Genomic DNA, 5,535 nt, shown 5'->3' on the forward strand with positions numbered 1-5,535 from the left:
ACACAGCCCATGTGTGCTCATAGCCCCTAAACAACAACAGTGCAGTCTGCTAGTTCAAATGCACAACATGAAAGACAACTTACTGAACACACTCACTCACTGAGTTAGGTCCTTGCACCTTTTTAAAACACATCCCTTTAGCTTGCTTCTTAAAAGTAGTGCCAGCCATATTCCAAACAGTCACACACGAACTTGATCACCGAAGTCCGCTTAACATGGCTGCTAATTTTCAAGCTTACTAGCTTATTCACGATTAGCACACTAATAATCATCATTAACCACACATCATAACATAACCAAACGATAACATATAGAAAGAAACAATGTACGTATAAAACACCAATTCTTACCTAGCAGGAGAATAAATAATCAGCATTTTAAGGCTACTGCATGTACAGATGTCACTGCTGGCTCACATGAGCTACCTCTGAGAACCGCCACAGTTTACTCCCCAGCTGACTGTCGCGAAAGAGTCGTAAATCACTGTAAAACTTTACATTATTCCAGGGCATGTTAAAAACACCAGACAGATGGACTGGATATTAAACGGTATCAAAGGACTAAATGAACACAGGGTTACAATTACATTCTACCATCGTCACATCGAGAGTTCATTAATCATCAGAGTTCAACAATGTGACATCCAGTTGAAAGCAGCTTCACTAACGCCAGCCAGAACAGGCTAACAGTGTATAAGAGCACAAAACAGCCGTGCTCGACATATCGTCAACAACTCACCTCAGTACGGCTGCCATCGGTCACCTTTTAACTCCGTTTTACAGCCTCTTCCAGAAAATGAACGCTTACACTTCTATTGATTTTATTTGGTTTTAGAGTTTAACCTGAAATCTTTTGCTGCTGAGCTCCAAAGCGTCCCCTGTAACCATGGTTACGCAGAGGCGTAACAGTGTTCCAGCTGTGACGTCACATACTGCAACGTTTATCGGCACTTTTCTGCTGAGACCCGGAGCTCGAGGCGCTGGCGCCCCGGGATGAGATGAGCTGCTGTGTTTTTCACGGAGAAAAATAATTAAGATGGAATAACGTCAGTCTCAGATGGAAAAAATACAAGATGCAGGCAAAAGAGCAGATTGAGAAGAGATTTCTTCAAACGGTAAGGAGCTTCTACCAAGTGATATTTGATTAGGTTAAAACTTCAAGCTTAAATCTAATGTCCAGATTCATGCAAAACTTTTCTGATTACTCAGTGAATCTTTTCATATGTTGCTGTTTTAAACTTTTAATTTCATGGTGACAAATGTCTTTGACAAAAATGCAGGATTAATTAAAGGCTATATATGACTGCTAGGTTAGGACATGGTTAGAGAGAGAGATAATTTGCTCTGATAGAAATCTTTATTAATATTTATGGGAATTTTCTTCCTCCATGAGATTGTTTGTGGCCAATACAATAAATTGTCTCCTGGCTTTCAGGTCTCCCTGAGCCAAATTTGCAAAAATACCAGATTTTACAATCAAGGAACAAACTAGAGTAAAGAACAAACTGCCTATTAAACAGTAATTTGGAGCAGAGGGGCAACTTCCTGAAGCCATTAAAATGATTTGAGAGTAAAGATCATGCATCATCATGGTAAGAAAAATTATATCCAATGTGTAGCAAAGATACAAGAGGGAGACACTGAAGTGACAAAAAAGATCATTCAAATGTTACAGTGAAACAAATGTTACAGTGAAACAAATGTTACAGTGAAACAAATGTTTCCAAATCATGGAAAGGTGATGACACTATCACTCATTCCATATTGTTCCTAAAGTCTGCAGTCTTTTTCTAGTTTAACTTTTGAAGTTGCATGCACACATATGCTTTTACTCTGCACATGTGTACATGCATGTGAACTGATGTGTGCTTGTGTGGTGATTTGAAGTTGACAAATTATTCATAGTTCTTGAACTTTTACACATTTTGTCACCTTGCAACCACAAACAAAATATGTTTTTATTGACCTTTTCTATGAAAGTAGCACATAATTGTGAAGTGGTATGAAAATAATACATGCTTGTCAAAATTCTAGGCAAATGAATTTGGAAAAGTGTGGCTGCATTTCTGTTCACCCCCCTGCTCTTCATAGAGCCACCTTTTGCTAAAGTTACACCTGCAATTTTTTGGAGTATGTCTCTACCAGCTTTGCACATCTAGAGACTGAAATATTTGCCCATTCTTCAATGTAAACCAGCTCAAGCTCTATTTAGGGTCATTGTCTTGCTGGAAGGTAAATCTACATCCCAAGCTCGAGTCCTTTGCAGCCTCCAACAGATTTTCTTCCAGAATTCCCATTTACTTAGCTCCATCCATCTTCCCATCATCTCTGACCAGCTTCTCTGTCCCTGCAGAAGGAAAACATCCCCACAGCATGATGTTGCCATGTTTCACAGTGGGGATGGCACGTTCAGGGTGATGATGATGTTATTTTTCCCACCACATGTAGCGCCTTTCATATAGGCCAGAAAGTTTAACTTTGGTCTCGTCTGATCAGAGTACCTTCTTCCACTGTTTGCTGTGTCCCCTACATGGTTCCAGGCAAACTGCAGATGGGACTTTTAATGACTTTTGGTCAACCTGCTTTAACTACTTTTGATTTTCCCTCCACATTTTACCTTTAAAAACTATCTTCCTTTTCAGCACGACCTCACGTGTCTGATTTACAGTTATGTTTTCATTTTTACATACTGTATAAACACAATTGATCTACAACCAGACAAATAAACATAAAATCTGAGAATAAAAAGTTTTTTTTTTTACTATTTCAACCACAAACATTTTTAATGAATCATATTTCATAACTTTAAATGCAAATATAAATTGTCCATTTTAAAATCATATGCACAAGTTTTTCAAACAAAGTTATTTGCAGCCATTTACCTTTTACCCTTTTAAAAATAACCACTTCAAACTATTTACAGAACAATCAGCTGTTCTGCATCAAATCTGATGCCACACAAATTATTTGTGCCACTCCAAAAAATAATTTCTGTCCACTATGAGATAAAGGAGAACAACAGCCTGATACCTGCAGGCCTGACAACAGGAGATGTATCACTGCTGTAACACCTGTAACATTCAGCAGTCGCCTCATTGTTCTGACACACACAACACAACTATTGACTACACTACACACTAACTACACAAGATTTGTAGAGGGTTTCTCCGAGAAGGGGGAGGCAGTGAGGCCTGGGGGAGGTCAACCGATATAAAGCGTGGACCTCTGCTTTCTTTCACACGCCTGGTGGGCAGTGCCACCCCGTCATGAGGGCTGGCCAGACTTTCGGAGTCTGAGGGAGGGACACCCGTATAACGGGTGGAAAGGCATCCCGGACCAATGGTGAAGCTGGCCAATTGCGTAGTCAGAGCAGCTGGCCGGTCAGAGTGATTCCCCCCTCCAATCAGGACACGCGATTGTGAAGGAAGTCAGAGTTAACCCTCCCAAAATTAGTGTCCGGGCCTGGGCAGAAGAATAAGAACCCTGGGCCTGGACAAGTGATCGTGAAGGAAGTCAGATGGTGAAGGAAGTCAGAGTTTAACCCCCCCAAAATTAGTGTCCGAGGTTGATATTACACGCTAAGCAACACCGAGTAAGTTTAGAGTGCATCTCTATAACTGTACTTCTCCGCCGCTCAGTGGGGCGTTGTTCGTGGCCGCTCAGTGGGGCTAAAATTCGCCGTCTTAGTGGGGCGATGTACAAAACCGCTCAGTGAAGTTGTTGTACAGAAGCATTAAGTCGCAGAGTTGCGCAGTTCGAACTTTTGTTTGGTTCGCCGTCTTAGTGGGGCGAAATGTAGACCGCTTTGTGGGGTCCGCCGCTTTGTGGGGCATTGAGAAGTTCCACGGGGTCCAGATGTGCTGGACAATAGGCCTATTTTGTGTTGTTGTTGTTGTGTTGAGTGTGTTTGTCTGAGTAAGTGCGGAGTAGAACACGTGGTCTGTGACGCCGACTGTTGTTGTTATCATGGGTTCCCGAGCAAGTAAGACTGCCTCACAGGGAGACAACACATTTTTGCAAGAATTTACTCCCAACAGTGCGAGGTATTTATATTCTCATAACTGTCATATCACACAGCTGTGCTGCTGCTGCTGCTGCTGGTGATGTCAGCACATCTGGAACAATACGAGGTATCTGCTACCAGACTGAGCAGGACGTGAGACCTGTGGACTGTTTAAAGCTGTCCCTCCACAGCTCACTCAGACCTGATCCACACCTCAGTGAGATTCTCTGACTTCCTCAGTAGAGACAGAAACCATTCAGATCTGGGACCATCAGCTGACTGATGATGTCACACAGACTGTGTTTTTCAGGAACAGTGATTCTGATGTGAGCCTGCTAGCTGACAGCAGACCTGATGAAAGCACATGTTGACATCTGTGAGGACAGACTGGACTCTTTGACTGCACCTTGGTTCTCCTCAGAGGTCTGTACAGGAGCATGTCCACCCCCACTGAAGATCTCAGTCACTGTGAAACATAGAAAGCTGCTTGTGTGGCCTCTGCCTCACATGTAGATGCAGCTACAGGTTTCTCTGTCAGTCAGACTGAAACAGTGTCCTGATGCTGCATCATTCAGCTCTGTGCCCCAGTCAGCATCACTGTGTCTACCAGTGTCAGTGTTTCTTTTCCTGTAACACTCAGCACAGGCTCAGCTGGTATCCAGTGTTGGACTTTCAGCTGCTGTCATAGATCCTCTAACATAGATCAGCTCATGTTGTTAGATCAGTGCAGCTGCCTGTCATGTCCTGATGTTTCTCTGGGTCAGCAGCTTCTCCATCAGAGGTTCACATGGAGCTGATCCAGTATCTCCAGTAACTGTGTTCTGTGCCTCACTGGTTCATCCTTCTGTCTGTGTGACGTCAGTCAGATGTTAAACTCTGTAATCTTCACTGTGTCACAGAGTTCAGTGAGTCCCGTTATTCACAGGATCAATCAGATCATCAGAGATGATCAGCAATCAGTGGTGCCAACAGCGCCTCCTGTGGTGAGAGGATGCAATAATGCAATGTAGCATTTTTACACTGAACACTTCCAGTCATGGAAACTGTCTGTTGGATCTGTGTGACGTTGCTTTCTTGTGTTGCTTTCTTGGTTAGAGTTCCTCACAAATGTCCAGATGATTCTTCTAAGGCGTCGACCATGTTTTCAGTTCTTTGGAAGAAAACATCGCCCTTTGCCATCCTTACTTTTCTTTGACTTCTTCAAATGCAGCTGAACTCCAGCTGGTATTTGATTGGACTCTGCAGCTGTTTCTGGTCATCAGTTCATTCCTGCAAACCTCTGAACCTGAACAACAATGATGCTGCATTGCTGGCTGATCCCAAAAGCTTGATTCTGTTCATCTGGACGTTTTCACGTTTGCTCACTGATCAGGTGACTTGTTCAGTCTCAGCTGACTGCAGCTTTACAACCTTACAAACAGCACATTTGAAAAATGACTGAAACCAGCAGCACCTGATATATATGATACTAATATAATACATATACATATATAATCCATACTAATGATGAAGGAGCTGAGCTCACAGTGTTCA

This window comes from Pelmatolapia mariae, linkage group LG3_W (genome assembly GCF_036321145.2).
Source record: "Pelmatolapia mariae isolate MD_Pm_ZW linkage group LG3_W, Pm_UMD_F_2, whole genome shotgun sequence".
NCBI lineage: Eukaryota > Metazoa > Chordata > Actinopteri > Cichliformes > Cichlidae > Pelmatolapia > Pelmatolapia mariae.